Source organism: Tamandua tetradactyla, chromosome 2 (assembly GCF_023851605.1).
Source record: "Tamandua tetradactyla isolate mTamTet1 chromosome 2, mTamTet1.pri, whole genome shotgun sequence".
Taxonomy (NCBI): Eukaryota; Metazoa; Chordata; class Mammalia; order Pilosa; family Myrmecophagidae; genus Tamandua; species Tamandua tetradactyla.
In genome coordinates, this window is record NC_135328.1 from 113,111,919 (window position 1) to 113,128,849 (window position 16,931).

Sequence of the window (16,931 nt, forward strand, 5' to 3'; positions counted from 1 at the left end):
TAACGGCCTTTTCCTCCTACAGTTGAGGGTGGACAGATTATATTACCAGGTCATGCTGACTTTGGACAGGGCATACATTATGGGAGGGCCTCCCCCCCACCGAGTTTGTTATTAATCCTATATATAATAAGGTGGGGAGAGAACCTCGACACAACCCTGAACCTTTGTCCCCTGTTTGCATTATTGTTTATTGTGGTAGGCCGCTGCCTGACCTGATGTAAATGCCAAGGGGACAGCCCCTTCTTTGAATTTAACACTGAGCCATAAATTGCTTGTCCATCTATAAATAAAATAAAAAGAAAATGTGGGATATGATGGAGCTCAAGCAAGCATATTGCCTGAAACTTTTGGCTCTCATTCTCAGGACAGATGTGCCAAAGGTTTTTGGCAAGATATAAATTGAATTGGATGTCAGGACTGTTCACAGTCTAATGGCCATGGAGGTATACGTACTTACTTGGCTGATATCGGCCTCAGAATATTAGAAAATGGCAATTGCCTGAGACTTTTCATATTTTCTCCTAATATGCAGCTCTATTCCTATTCTCCAGTATAATGGCTAGGATTGATTTGAAATAGCCAGAAGCATTACTAATGGGGGAAAAAAAGTTGCAAAGCATCATATTCAGATAGAGCATAAAAAGCAGATATCTGTTTTCCCTAGGACAGATGTAAAAATAAAGCAAATTTTGTTAAAGTGTGTTCTTCCAACTTAAATCAGTTTGGAAATCCTAGGAGATTCTTGAAGATTGAATTGCTTCTTTGATGTGCCTCTTCTTTCTATGTTAGTGGGTTTTCCATGGAAATAGAGCAGGACATGGAAACTTATGAGTTCCTTATGGTCATTGGGCTAGAATGGCGTGGAAGTGAGTTGAGGGACAGTCTGTGTCATGGAAACTATACTGGCATATGGAGACCTGGGCACTGTTTCCAGCTCTGCTGCTATTTAGTTTTCTGAACTGATGTAGGTCATGTAAATTTCAGAGGCCCCTTGTGAAATCCAGAAAGAGAAAAAGGTTGAGTAGGGCTAGACTATGGCCATGAAGTGTCTTCCTAGATGAATCCTTTTATAATTCTGTGAAGACAAATTAAGATACCAGGAGGTCCGTCTTGGACATCGCCTTTTGAACAGTTCTCCCCAGGCTTTTCTAACTGCCTGATAAAGGAATTTACAAGGGCACTGACTTTCCTCTGTCTGCCCCTACTACAGAACAAACAGACCATGCAAGAATCCTGACTCCCCAAACTACATTGTATGTTGTCATTCAAAAGGTACTTCCACACACGTGATCCTCTCAGAAATCCTCTGAGATGGGTCTTGTCATTGCTATAGCTTACAGGAGAGGAAACAATTTCTGAGACTCAAAGTACACTTGCCTGAACTATGCAAAATTGTCCCAGGCAAAATCATGGCCTGGTAGTCAAGCGTGTAGTCTTAGGAATAAAAAAAAAGACTAGGGTTTTCTCATTCGTGATCTTGGGAAAATTATTTAATCTCATTTTCTGCATTTATTCAAAGGGGATTATGATACTCACAGGAATATTTTAAGTATTAAATTATATAATGTATGAAAAATGCTTTGCAAAGTGTCTTCCATGGAGTAAATTCTTAAAAATGATAGCTATAATTATTATTTTATTATTGAGGGGAGGCTTCAGATCTTCTGATTCTATATCCATGAGCTTTCTGCTATATTCTGCACCTCTTGGTAGTAGAGTCTTTTTGATGACCTCCATTAGATTAATATGTTGAGATCAATGTCTCTAAAAAATATAAAATTAGGCCTAAATAGGCTCCGTGTGATCTCAGCCCTGCTGAGAGGGCTGCATTAGCATGCTACTGAGTGGAGTGAAAATGGGGTATAGGTTCCAGTTCTTTTAGACTGGATTTAGACTCCATTTTATACTTTTTAAAGATAACAAAAACAAAAAATGCCCAGTTTTATAAAAAAAAGCTTTTCTTATAAAAATAATATAGTTTCTTTTAAATGTTTTTGGAAAAAACAAGAAGAAATTTAGAAAACATTTTGCATGTAGTTCTATCCCTTATAAAGAAATACTGCTGACTTGATGGTATAATTTATTTTCTTTGCAGGGAGTTGTTGTTATTGTCATTCTTATTGGTTACAGTTACTATCAGCTGTAGGTACAATTCAGGAACTAAAAATATGGGCCTCAGCTCCTGCTAATGTGAGTAATTTGTGACTGTGTTTCATAGGCTTGCCGAAATGAAAGGGAATGGGAATATGCAGAAATGGATGGCTATCTGGCAGTTATTTTAAGGGCTTAGATTTTCATTCGGACTGCAAAGGAAAAGCGACAAAATCTGAAAGTGACGCTCAGGCCTCAGAGTTGGAAACCTGGTTCCAGCCTGATATTGACACTGTGCTACCACAGATAGAATACTCAGTTTTACCATCTAAATATCATAGAAGTAGGTCTAGGACCACTTTGAGATTGGTTTTCATTTGCTAAAGTCTCCTAATGTGTGACTCTGAAAACCAGGTCTTTTCAGTTGCTTCTGTAGATGCTTCCTCCTATCTAAGGCAACCTAATGGCCACTATATCCATTTTCTTTTGTCACAAAATAAACCACATGGAAACCATGCCAAATTCAGTGGCTAAAACTACCAGTATTTATTATTATAGATCTGCAGGTCAATTGAGGGCTGACTGATAACGGCTGAGGTTGGCTTGGTGGCTCCATTGATTTTGACTGAGCTCCCTCAGGGGGTTATTTGGGGAGTGGCTGATTGTAAACTGGGCTTGAATGGGGGCAGTTAGTTCTGCTCCTGAGTTTTTCATTCTTTTGCTGGAATCAGTGGTGTAGTGGGGGCATGTGATGGCAGAGGTGCAAGAGAGATGGTCATTTACACAAGCACTTTTCAAGCCTTTGGTCACAACACACTTGTTAACATTCCATTGGCCAAAACAAACCCAAAGCCAAAGGACAGGGAAATATATCTGCCACTTTAGTAGGAGGAATTGCAAAATCACATACGGTAAAGGAGGTAGATACAGGTGTACTCAAGGATTGGGGTCCCTCATCCAATCTACTAGACACCATTCTCTTTGGAAAAGTGAAGCTGCACAGTTATCTTCCACACACATTTGCGCTAGTAGTCTCAGGAAGAAATTTTCTGTATCTGATACTTATCTTTTGGAGAATGGAAAATTTGGCCCTGTCTTCCCTGGGACTCATTTTTCCTGCTAATCACATATCTAGGATTGCATATATTATTGTTACTCAAAGTGCGGTTCAAGTGCTGGCAGAATCAAAATACCCAGAAGCTTTTTGAAGCAAATTCTTGGGCCCTGCCTCAGACATATTGAATCAGAAACTCTGGGGATGGGGCCCAAGAATCTACATTATGAAACACCCTGTAAGGGATTCCTATGCCCACTAAAGTTTGAGAAACACTGGCAAGGTTCCAAATCTTTGCAGTGGTGTTCCTGGAATCTCTCTGTTTTCTTGCCTTCTCTTGCTTTGCTGAACTGCCATCATTCATTACCTGGCCCTGATATCGAAGGTTTGAGGATGAAAGTTAATAATACCCCACCCTTCGTTACTGGACCTAAAGCCAAAATAGACTTCCTGATACTTTCACCCGACCCTGAGTCTGGACTTTGAGATCAGCATGTCTGGAAAACTTTAGACAGGCACTACTTCAGCTGGTGCCTTGAGGTTCCATGTCGAGCACAGAAAATAGAAACAGAGAAATAGGAGGTGTTATAGATCAAATCATGTCCCCCACAGAGACGTGGTCCTGTGGATTTGAACTTATTTGTAAACAAGATCTTTGAAAATTCCTTTAGTTAAGATGAGGTCAACTGAATACAGTACAACTGGAGCCCTTATAAGCAAAGGAAATTCGGGTACAGGGAGTAGGAATGAGGAGGAGACAGAGACAGAGAGACAGATGACCCTGTGGCAGAGGTAGAGATTGAGCTACGGATTGCTGGCCAGTTACCACCAGAACAGTACAGACTTCAGTGAAAGCGTGATCTTGCCGACACCTTGATTCTGGACCTCTAGACTCTAAAACAGTAAGACAATAAATTCCTGCTGTTTTAGCCAACCAATACTTTATTATAGCAGCCCGGAAAACTAATGCAGGAGGTCACATGCATATGTAAATCTTAGCTCGTTAACTCTGCCCAATAGATACACGTGTGCCAGCAGATGTCACATTCATGCCATCTCACTAATTAGATGAAGCTCCCACTCAACCTCACAGCTAAGGGTGAAGAGGCAAAAAGTCTGCTTCCCAATATTTTTAAGAGAGTGAAATTCATATTTGGCCTGGTCACAGAAACGATTGGAGTGGTAGAAAAGGATTGTTTCACCTTTGTCAAGGGTTCGATCTTCTGTTTGGGGCAATGTCAATCTTCTTTTGGAAGTTTTGTCTCTCTTCAAAGTTGAGAGATTTCACATCTTGTTTCCATTTAGTAATTAATATAATTGTATTCTTATTAAAACATAATAAAATACTATATACTATACTATACTATACTATAATATAATGTACCTAAAGAAAGATACCGCTTCATCTTTCTCATCTTACTTTGAGGTAGCAGAACTGGGTGGTTTGTTATCAGCACATAACATCCCTCAGATGAAAGTATCTGAAGTGTCGTAACTCAGCACAACTGTTTGTTAACCGTGCACATTGTGTGTCATGGGGAAAGAAACAAAAGGAAATAAAGGGAAAGTAGGTAATTGCTCACAGGAAAGAAGAAGATATTATCCTGCCAATTTCTTCCTGGGAATGTATGCATCATGTCCTGTGTTTGTGATACAGCCCAGGGAGTCATTGCTAACAATGAATAACATTATTGAGATGACAGCAGTTTAACTGCTAAAGAAATTTGAGTTCTGACAACCCAGGCAGACACACACAACGTGCAATATGTATAATGTATCGCTCTGTCTGTGGCTGTTAAGATACTGATACTGATTGAGTGGCTTATCTGTTCATTTGATTGTATCTTATGGTTTAAAGCTCTCTAAAGGGTGGGGCGATTGTAGAGCAAGCTAGTTTGCTCTGATTCTTGGTGCAGCGAGGGGTTTTGGTTTGCTTCTCCTGTAAATGTGAGAAATAAGTGTCCCTGAATTTGCATCGAATTTTTCATCAAAGGTAATAAATGTATGAATTCTCAAAAACGAGAGGGAGTGAACACGTAAGCCTTGAAAATTGTTGTGCTAACACACAGCTGGCTGCAGCTACTTTGGCCAGTGTTGGCTTTTACTGTTTATTTGGTAACTTGATCCTCTATGGAAGAAAACTTGGATCCACTTTTCGGTCTTCTGTTTTTCCTCACACCCAAATCATTTGCCAGTGTCCCCTTCTCAAAATTTCTAGAATGCCCCCTCGCCTCTTTGTTCTTGATCTCACTGCCTTAATCATCCTTAGTCTTATCCTCTCTTTGACCTTTGATTTAGCTACCTATTTGGTATTTCTGCTTCCAGTATTGGAGGTCCTATTTGTAGTTGTCATTGACGATATTTACCTTTTGATCTTAAAACTCTTCCATGATTCACCACCCATCCCCTATGGCAGTGTTCTCTAAAGAGTGTGCACAAGATGGCCTGGTGGGTTACATGAGAAAACATTAGTGCACATGTGAGTACACACACACACGATTTTGAAGAATTAAGGAAGAAATTAAGCTGTATTATCATTTAATATAGCGAGTGACACTGGCATCCATACATTACACATCTGTTGAAAGGCCCTGTGTCGTATGTGGAGTTGAGTTAACTAAGGAGAAGAGAGGAAGTGGCACAATAAGGAGCAGTGGACAGCGATGCCCATGTGAGCCTGTATAATTGTATTTATAGATTGTGTCATCTCCTTACCCAGAAAATGGACAAGCAACTCACAAAAAAATAGGAAGACAATGTCAGAATTGGAACTTTCCTTCCTCATGGTACAGGCTATTTATAGTCACAAAGAGTCAGCAAAAAGAAATGGAAAATTTCAGGATTTTTAAAAACTATTTACAAACAACCTCACACTCAGTGTAGCCCTGCCACGAAATATGAGCTAATGATAATAGTAATATATATATAATAAATACAAATTATGTGTGAGTAAATGAAGTTTTTAAGCTGATGAGATGTACAGTGAAAAGTTAGCCCACAGGATAAGGCTCCGGCTCTTCAATGCAACATGCCCAACCTCTGTGCCCTGCTGCTTCAGCCGAATTCATCGTCTGTCTACTCCTTCATCTCACTAAACCTCCCAAATGCCCTTAATTACTTTTAGTTTCCCAGACACTCCATAATGTCTCCATGCTTGTGCTTTTCCCCTTGGCCTCCAAATGATTCCATTGTGCTGTCATGGTTGAGAGCTATTGAACTAAAGGCTATGTATCTCTTCCTATGGGCTCTGTATTAGTTAGGGTTCTCTAGAGAAATAGAATCAACAGGAAATATTCGTAAATACAAAATTTGCAAAAGTGTCTCATGTGACCGTGGGAATGTGGAGTCCAAAATCTGTAGGGCAGGCTGAGAAGCTGACAATTCTGATGGAGGGTCTGGATGAACTCCACAAGAGATGGTCATCGGCCGAAGCAGGAAGTGAACCTGACTCTTCTGAATCCTCCTTAAAAGGCTTCCAGTGATTGGATTAAGCATCACTCATTAACGAAGACACTCCCCTTGGCTGATTACAAATCGAATCAGCTGTGGATATAGCTGGTGTAATCATGATTTAATTCTGTGAAATATCCTCATAGCAAAAGACAAACTAGCCCTTGCCCAACCAGACAAGCAGGTATCACCACCTGGCCAAGTTGACACATGAACCTAACCATGACAGGCGACTGTACCATACTATGTGTAACGTCTTTTTTTTTTTAGGTGCATGGTCTGGGAATCAAACCTGGGTTTCCCACATGGAAGGTGAGCATTCTACCACTAAGCCACCCATGCACCCTTGTGTAATGTCTTTTTAGCATCCATCACATTGATTTGCAATGGTCAGTTCACATACATGTCTCTGCAAGGTGTAATGCTGGAGAGAACAAGCTATGCTATTCTTTTTCTGCACTCTTAGTGGGTAAATCACAAATCATTGTTGATCTAAATCAGTGGTTCTCAACATTGGCTGAACATAAGAATCACTTGGGGACCTTTAAAAAATACTAAAGCCTGGAATGGCTAATACATCAAGATTTTTTAAAAGCTCCCCATGATTCAGCAATTGCAGCCAAAGTCAGGGTCCAAATTGAACTCAATCACTATTGATCTCAATCAATTCCAACCAATCAGCATTTTTAGTAATAACTCAAAGCTCAAGACCCAGCTGTGGTACTTATTAACTGTGACATCAGGCAAGTAATTTAATCTTTCTGAGTCTGTTTCCTTACCTGCAAAATATAAGAGTAGGACCAGAGAATTTATGAAGAAGTTGCCAGCCCTATATTTTGATTGCTAAGATTCTGTGTATCACCATTTAGAAATAAATTTTTTCACATGTAAGTGGAGTTTATTACTTTAATTATCCCAAATTTCAGAAAATTTCCCATTTTTGATAGGAAAATTTCCTTATGTTATCACACATTTCCCTTACTTCTTAAACAGAAAAAGCTGAATGTAATTTGCCTTTTTCTTGATGATTCAGGATCATTAATATACAATTCCTTATCACACTGTCCTCTTAAATCGTATTAACTTTAAATGCCATTGATTTATGTGGTTTATCTACCCAACACTAAATGGTTCCAGATTGCTATAACTTCCATTTCCCGTGCCTGACTTTATATATTTTTTCTTACTACAATTATGTTAATGGTACTTTATGCTGCTTCATTATACATGCAGTTCTCTCCCAGTCCGTCAACTTTCAACTTGCTGATTGTAAGCTAGCATAAGTTAGGGAGAGAGACCTATGTCTAAAATAATAGCAGTTAAAGAAACATTTAACCACTACACTACACTTAAGTGCAGGGGGTGGACTTGGAGTCAGGCTGGGGGTCAAATCTAACTTCTCTATGTTTCAGCATCCTTATCTACTAAATAGAGATAATAATAGTATGCATTTCAACCATTGCTTTGAGGATTTATGATACATTGCTTGTGACATGCTAAGATAATACCTGGGAACACTAAATACTAACAAATATTAGCAGCAACAATAAAAAAATGATACTTAATGCTTACTAAATGATTACTCAGTGATAGGCATTATGCTAGGCACTTTTACATAGATCAACTCATTTAATCCTTATAAAAGCCATAATAGGTCATTGTTTTAGTTACTTAGGCCACTTAAGCAAATACCATGAAATGGGTTGGGTTAAATAATGGGAATTGATTAACTTATGGTTTTGAGGCTAAAAGAAAGTCCTAATCAAGGCGTTATCAAAGCAATGCTTTAAAGATTAACTTTAAGAACATGTTTTTTTTCTGGGATATATACAGCTTCAAACCACCAGTCGTGTCTCCCATTATTCCCATTTTACCTACAAGTAAACTAAAATTACAGAGACAAGTAATTTGCTACAATTATGTTCTAAGGTTAAGTAGCTGGATAGCTGCACATTTGGGGAAGGAACTTTGCCCATCCCTCTCCCTCCTCAGCCAGGATCCAGCAGGGAGGTGGACCTACTTTGATCTTTTGTCTTCCTCAGGACCTCTGCTAAGCACCTGGTAAACAACACTTCCAGTGATGCCCTGCTTTTAAAGTGATGCCTACGCCTTTTAAAGCCTGAGAATTGTCATTTGACAGAGAACTCCTCAAGGTAGGTCTGTATTTTGTCACATCTCTAACCTCAGAGGTTAGGAAATCATCCAGTTCATACCAGATGTTCTGAGCAGGATGAAAGTTTAAGTTAACATCAGTTTCCTTAATTTTTTACTTCTATCTTCGAAAAATTACTTCCAATTTCTTCATTTCTTGGCTTTACAAGAAGGTGAGGGAAGTTGGGCTCCCAGAAAGAAAACATCTGTCAGGAAACAATGTTATTCATATTTTCCTCCTGCTGCTCCTATAGGACAATGAGCAATTCTTGGAGTAGGGGAATGTCTCAAATAGGTCTTCCAGCTTTGGCCTGGGTGCTTTGGCTGGGAGAGAAAAGACGAGGAGAGGAAAGGAAAATCAAGGATGCAACTTTTGAGGCCAAGGTTCAAAGCTGTATCATATATTAGAATTGCTGTGCAAACAACCCCTTAGATAGGAATTTAGGCATGCTCAGTTTGGAGCTGAATCTCCAGATGCATGATGTAAAATAGTTCACAGTTGGACTTGAAAGACAGCAGGATGTAGCTGTCTCTTTTGGGGGTGAAAAGTCCTCTTGATGTATCATTCCAGAGCATGGAACTATAATAATCTTCACTTAATTGTTTTGTCAACTGAAAAGCTGGAGAGGCAGAAAGCGGGTCCTATCTGCTTTCTTCAAGGAGTTGTGAATACAGAATAGAGCAGGCAACATCAGTTGTAAGAAAGTGAGCTGTGAGAGGTGAGATTCTCATTCTTTTGCCTTCTCTCTCTCTTTCTTCCTTCTTTCCTCTCTCCTTCTGTTCCTCTCTTTTACTTCTTCCCTCAAATAACTAAGTGCAAAAACTATTTGGGTGCAATGACAGGTTTCAAATTTAAAATCACAAGAGTCAGGAACTTTGGAACTGAAAGTCCTTAGGGGGACATTAACTTTGCCATTTTTATATCATTACAGTAAGCTATTCATTTAGTAGCCTAATTTATAATCACAGATACCATGGGAAACTGTCTATGCAGTTCTCTGGCTTCAGCTTTCCTGACTCGGTTGCTGATTTTGAATATTACCTTTGGAATTGCAAGGAATAGGTCCATAACACTGGCAGATTAAATTACTTATTAGCCACATTCTTCTCAGCGTATAGCCTTCCCAATATATAATAAACTTGGCAGACTCTAATGAAGGCCCATCTATAAAGATAAGATTAAATAAGCCCAATTGTAAGTTCCCATTTGTTTAATTGATTTATATCATCTAACGACGGCAGATTTTTTACCTAGAAGATAGTCACAGAGAGCCATGACTTGACCAGTGACAGTCTGTTTAGAACTACGTCCTAAAAGACCTCATTCAATGCAGCCACACTCTCTGTCCTGTGTCTTGGTAGTCCCCCTTCTCGCTAAACAGCGGTCTTGATCACGTGATTTACTTTGGCCAGTGATTTGCTTTAGCCAATGTGATGCAAGCAGAGTCTTGAAAAGCACTGCTTGCTCTCTTGAGAACTCACTTGGGCTAGTCTTCTGGGTTGCTACAAGAGAGCCAAGTTGTCTAAGCAAGGCCATTTTCGACAAGCCAGCTCCCAGCCCTCCCCATGAGCTGACTGCACACACATGGGTGAGCCCAGCCAAGATCATGTAAACTTGGCCCTAATCAGCAGAACCATCCAGATAACCTGTGAACTCAAAACAAATACAGAATGTTACAGTTTCTATAGCTTTGGCATGTTTGTAAAGTAGCATAATTGTAGCGATAGATAATTGATAAACCCTCCTTAAAATTTCTAGCATTAGAAAAGGTAAGGCATGCACCTTACTCCTTTAAAGTATTTCTTTTTTTTTTTTTGCTGGGTGGGTGGTATAAGCCTCATATATTAAAATATGATAATATCAAAATTCTATAATTAATCCTTTAAATTGCTGTTGCATAGCCTTTCATGGTAGGCATTGCACCACCCCTTTGTATTTCTTTTCGTATTTCATGCTGTGAGGAATTCCCATTCAAAAACATGTGATGGGAGCTCTGGTTCCTGCAGCCTGCCTCCCACCTCCATTTGTTCCCATCTTTTCCATTTGAGATGCACCTAGAGAAAGCAGTAACTCTGCAAATCTTCGGTGAACTTGTGAATGAGGTCTTCAATTCCGCATCTAGAAATGTGTTAAAGGCAGAAGAGTTTCCCTGACACTCACCAGCAGGAAAGAAAGCCCCTGTAAAATGCAGTCTTCCACTTGACAGTGCATCTTGAAAGCCTTCATCAACAGCCCCCAATTACTGCCAAGGAGAACCTGTCTCTTCAAAAAGAGGACAAATGGTTTCCTCTCTGCCTGATTCAAAGGTCCCAAGGCATGGGATTCACATACCAAAAAATTCACTTGTGACTACAGAGGGTTTTAATGATTTCATTATATGCCTCACAATCTGTTCCTAAATCTGTTCCCATGTAGTTTACATTTACTGACTAATAGCCAAAGTTAAGGACCTTTATATGGGGCATTAAAGATGATAATGAGGTAATAAGCTCCATTAGAATGATCGACTTTGATGACAGTGTAAATTGAGGATGTCCAATCAAAGTATACTCGATTTATTTTGCCAGATTAAATTGTGTGTATTATCAAATCCAGTAGAAAAACCCCAGCCTGGACAAAAGTAAACGTTGCCTTTAATAACCAATAGTATATACTTAGCATTTGGAAAGCTATAGTGATTCTTTATCTGTGTGGAAGGCATCTATTCTTTTATTAGACAGTGGAGAGTGCAAATGCTGGAAATTAAGCATTTTTTTTTAGAAAACAGTAACATGCTCCAAAAAATGTGCAAAGGTTTTTGAGTCTTTGGCTCCTGGGAGGTTACTAAATTCCTGTTATGTGTGGCTAAACAAAGGGAAAGACAGGCCCACCCATCTATCTCAGAACACATTTCCACAAAATTTGAGTCCAGCATTGCCTGATAGAATGCCTTGTTGTGCCCACACAGAGCTGATGAGGTTGGGTGACCAGTTAGCCAAACCTGTGCTCAAATTCACTCTTCATCACTTATTAGCTGTGTAACTTTGAGCAATTCTCAGTTTCAAGGATCTTTTTGAATTTAATTGTAAAAATTAAATCAAATAAAGTATGTGTGTCTGGGGTGGGGCCTATAACAATGTAGGCATTTGATGAATATTCATGCTCCATCTTGTTCCCTTGCATCCCCATTATTTTCCTCTATGTTCCAACGTTTTGAGAAGCTCATGGGGTGTGCTACAGCAGAGATCTGGGAGGATGGTATATTTTTTTAGCACTAAAATTCCTTAGAGCCTCTCTATAGCAGCTAGGTAATGAAGCCTGATTTCTTGGGCATTTGCCTGTTATGGCTGACTGATTTGTTAACTGAATTATTCAAAGATTTTTGTAATATGTTTGAATGTCTTATATCCATTTTGGTGGCTAATGATTCCTAGCCAGACCCAGAGCCTCATTTGAGAGAGAAAAACAGCATAGCTATCTTCGATGTTCAGAAGGTGTGAATTGATTTTTTTTAATTAAGAAAGTTATTATATCCTTATGGATGTCTGCAATTATTAATTTGAGATTTGTTTGAAACTGGCTGATTGGATAGTGACTCTAAATCTAGACAAATGGCTTGGGAGAGAGCTTGCTTTATGGTTTTATTGTCACAGGAATTCCAAGAGCTGATGACTGCAAAAGTGGTAGAAGTTCAATACTTGAGGATTACAGTCTACAAGGGGGGAAAGTTGTACTGGTTATTTTTAAGCCAAAAAGCAAAATATGAACCTCTTCCACTTGTCTAACTTCCCATTAATGCCATTATTTAATATTAACATTAAGGTTAAAAATGTGGCATCCATAAAGATGTAGAATAAATTTAGGATGTTTCTCTTATAAGCTCCCAGCCCTTGTGCTAAGCTTTGGACTGTCCATCCATCATTGAGAGGTGCTTCTTGTATTTTTCTAGTGTTATGTCCCTGTTTTTAAATACAAATATGTATAAGATATTCCTGGGCTATCTCCAGAGACACTTGTGCAACTGAAAAATTACCCTATTTGAGGCAACTGCTGGGTACATATTAAAAAAACAGTAAGGAGAAATTGTTCCTAACTTTGTATAGGTAACATTTTTCTATTTTAATAAGAAGGAATAATGAATTCGATGTGTTATCAAGAAGGAGGTTGTTCCCCTTCTACCCTAATTATTTTTAATCACCCAGTCAGAAATGTATGCAGGATGCAAAAGAAAACCAAACTTTTATAAAAGCCCACCCTTTAAATTTTGGCATACTCTTAAACCAAGAAGAACTCATGGTAGCTTCCATTAGCTAGCTACTTGTCTAGAGAGGAGGAAAATGTCTCTCTGTAGGTGTCTTCCTATTTAGAGGAGGGAGGTGGGAAAAGAAAGTGCCCAGATTTAGAGGCTTGTGTTCTTGCCCATTAATAGAATTTTTGAATAACTGTGTTTCTAATTCAGATACTTTTTTAGCAAAACTTTTATACTTGTGAACCATTCCTCTCAAAAATGTTGGATTTTTTTCCTTTCTGTGTATCCTCTGAAGATGTTTGTTTTCTTGGAAATCTTTTTTTTTTAATTCTTGTATTTATTCTTTCTGCTTCTCAGTGATATTATCTGTCCAGAGCTGTAGCATTTTCCAGATTGTTTTCCTTTCCCAGGAAATAGTGTATTTTGGGAACCACTTCATCTCAAGGGAATGTCGAAGGAGAAACATATGTGCCAGATAGTGGCTCCCACACTGTGGGTTATGGACCTTGAGGGTGAGGAGTTAATAGAGTCCAAATGTTTGCAAACTTCCTAAGTGCTGAATAAGTAATGTGCTTCTCACATGGGTGTTTGGTTTTTTGATTTCGTGTGTGTATGTATGGTTATTCTGAAGAAAATACAAATTCACTTAAAGCTATTACTGAATTCCTGATTGCTGATTTCTTTTTTCCAGTTTATGTTTCCCAGTCAATGGTTACTAAAAGCATACCTATTGTGTGAAATTTTAAAAGTAGGAGTGGAGCGCTTATATTTGAAATGTTGGGGAACCCTTGCCCTAGAGTGAAAAAAAAAAGTGAAGAAGACTATGTTTAGAAAAGTCATCAGTGAATTAGGAAATAGAAAAGTGGTTTATGTGAATATGAATGATCTGAAACAGAAAAATCAGAGAACCAGACTCATGAAATGGGAGTAACCAAGGGAGGCTGGTGTTATGGATTGAATTACGTCCCCCAAAGATGTGTTCCAGACCTAGTCCCTTGTCTCATGAATGTGATACTATTTGGACATGGGATCATTGAAGATATTAGTAGCTAAGATGAGGCCAAACTGGATAAGGTTGACCCTAATTCAGTGTGATTGCTGTCCTTATTAAGAAGAGGAAATTTAGACACACACAGAGGAAAGATGGCTATGTGACAGAGGCAGAAATTGACATATCATAAACTAACATCAGAACCCAACAGACCTCAGAGTACACATACCCTGCCAACACCTACAGATTTTAGACTTCTAGCCTCTAGAACTGTGAGACAATGAATTTCTGTTGTTCTAAGCCACCTAGTCTGTGGTACTTTGTTATGGCCTCAAACTAAGACACTTGTAAACTTGTAAGCAAGTCACAGGTCAGCTCAGATTCATTGTAGAAGGGGACTACCTATGAAAGGATGTAAATACTTGGAGGTGAGTTCATTGAGAACCATCTTTGGAGACTAGCCACCATACCCAGTCAAGGTCAAATCAAAAGAACAGTGTAGCTTGAATGTTTCTGCTGGCCCTTTAGCCATTGGTCACTCACTATTTCTGTTACTAATGCTTTCTAAACAGCCACTGCACATTTTTAATATCATTCCTTCAAGAAGCATCTGATGGCTTAGCCAGTGTACTTACCCATGACCTAGCTGTCAGGGAGCAGGGAGAGGGATTGTCTCCTTTTTGACTGCTTCTGTGATGGAAGTCAGACTCTCTTTTTCAAAACTCAAGTGACCATATGTCCTTGTTTGCTTCGGAAAGCCCTGGTTTATGATGGTTGTGCAGCATAATTATTAGCAGTGTCCTCTTTATGATGAATTATCTGGTCATCCTTATAGCTCAAACTCACATAATGGAAAGTTCTCTTTCAGTGGTAGATGATGAAAAAATGAACACTGTCCACAATGAAAACTGTCCACAATTGCCCTCTGATGGCTGTCCAACAATCATGTATACTCTTCTTGTACTTTTATACTCTAAAAAGACAAATGCACTACTAATGAAATTCACCCTATTCTTTCTTGTAGAACTGGCAATATAACCCATCCTCAAACTATGGCCCTGAGTCTTATCGGTTGCTGCATCCAACTACAAAGCCAGAATCTTTAGGAGATGCCCATGCCTCCTCTAGGTCTGTCCTATTTCTCTTTCCATTTTTTACAACTTTAAGAAGTATGCTGTAAAGTAAACTATTTCCAACACACCTCATATACAATAGGAAAAGAAAGAAAAAGAATACTAGTCAAAAATGACATCCTGAAGCACATGGCAAGATGGATGAGACTTGAGGACATAATGCTAAGCCAAATTAGCCAGATACAAAAGGACAGATACTGTATGATTCCACTTTTATGACCAGCATAAATGTATAATCAGCCACTTATAATACAAAATACTGGGGACTTAGAGATACATAGAAGCTAGAGATGGGTGAACTGTTAGCTAATGAGGTTGAACTCCAATGTATGGGAGTAGATAAGAATGAAGGTGATTCTCTAGTGGGTCTAAAAGTAATGTTACCATATTGAAGATGAACAAGATTGAAAGGGGTTGTATAGACCTACATGTCCCACTGACTCACACTAGAAATATAAACGAGTTCTTGTAAGAATTACTTCAAAGATATGACTCTTGTATAAAGAGTGTTTAAGTCCAGGGTACAGGGGAAAAACTACTATTGCATATTATGAACTATGTTCAAAAGGAAACCATCAGCACTACCACAGCAACAGCAGAGGTAAGTAATGGGGTGAAGGACGAGAGTCAAAAGGAGGTTTAGATTTCCTATTTGTTGAGGGTGTGTTTATTGGTTTTCTGTCTCTTGAGAACAAAGAAATTATCTAAAATTGAGAATGTTGATGGACTGTGGACTTTGGGCCCTCTACATGATGCCCAATGAATGCAGCTGGCTGAAGGATGCACTGATGGAGAAGTAGAATGGTGAATGATGCTGTATACTTATGAACAAAGGCTGTGCTGCTACAAAAAGAAAGAGTGTGGTGAGACATGCAATGATGTGAATGAACATGTGGGACATTTGGTGAGACAAAATAAGCCAGAAACAAAGAAAACAACAACGGTATGGTCACCTTTAGAGATGCTTATAAGAAAACAGGGACCTAGATTGTAAGCTTTTAGAGCAGACACATTAAGTCTGGAGTGGAGTGGTGACTATTATTTCTGGGTTTTAAGAGGCTGTATTATATATATAACCTGATATTTAGAGATAAGAACAAAGCTAAACAGGTTGGGGTTAAAGTAATTCAGAACATAGGGGTAAGGAAGACATTATCTATATTTTAAAACCACACATACTCTTTGAGACCAATGGAAGAAAGGTTTATTTGATCTGGAACTGAAATTTTCTGTAGTGCCTATCTGTATAGCTCATTTGAACAACTGAAACCCAGAGAGCACAGAATGAAAAAGAGGTCCTTTAATTTTGTACAGATTATTGTAATGCCTGAAAAAATCCTTGAGTATATTAACGTGATAAACAAAAAGTATTGGCAAAGTCCCCTTAGGGAAGGGAGAAAGACTATGGAATTATTAAACCTTACCATCAGGGAATCTCCTGATACTGTGTCAAACTTTAGGGACACCCAAATCAATAGGCCATGCCCTCAGTCATGAGATTTACTGTTGTGAAGCTTATGTAGGTAGCATAGAAGCTTAGATTACCTATAGGCATGCCTAAGAGTTAATTCTGGAGGACCTCTGTTGTTGCTCAGATGTGGCCTCAGTCTCTCTAAGTCCAACTCTGCAAGAAATCATTGCCCTCCCCACTATGTGGGGCATGACATCCATGAGTGAAAGTCTCCCTAGCAATGTGGGAGAGGACACCCAGAGATGAATCCAGACGGGGCACCATGGGATCAACAATTACATCCTAACCAAAAGGGGGAAAAGAAGTGTAATTAGTAAACTATCAGTAGCAGAGAGAGTTCGAATAGATTCGAGAGACTACT

At 38.9% G+C, this 16,931-nt stretch overlaps 1 long non-coding RNA gene across 2 annotated transcripts in view; it reads left to right on the forward strand.

Annotated features, from left to right (window-relative positions):
- Positions 1-16,289, forward strand: part of LOC143661495 (uncharacterized) — a 42,043-nt gene extending 25,754 nt beyond the window's left edge. For both annotated transcript variants that reach the window (XR_013164640.1, XR_013164644.1), the window contains 3 exons: positions 6,866-6,907; positions 8,638-8,748; positions 14,991-16,289. This is a non-coding gene — a long non-coding RNA (uncharacterized LOC143661495). The remainder of the gene's footprint in view (positions 1-6,865; positions 6,908-8,637; positions 8,749-14,990) is intronic.
- The last annotated feature ends 642 nt before the right edge of the window (positions 16,290-16,931 follow it).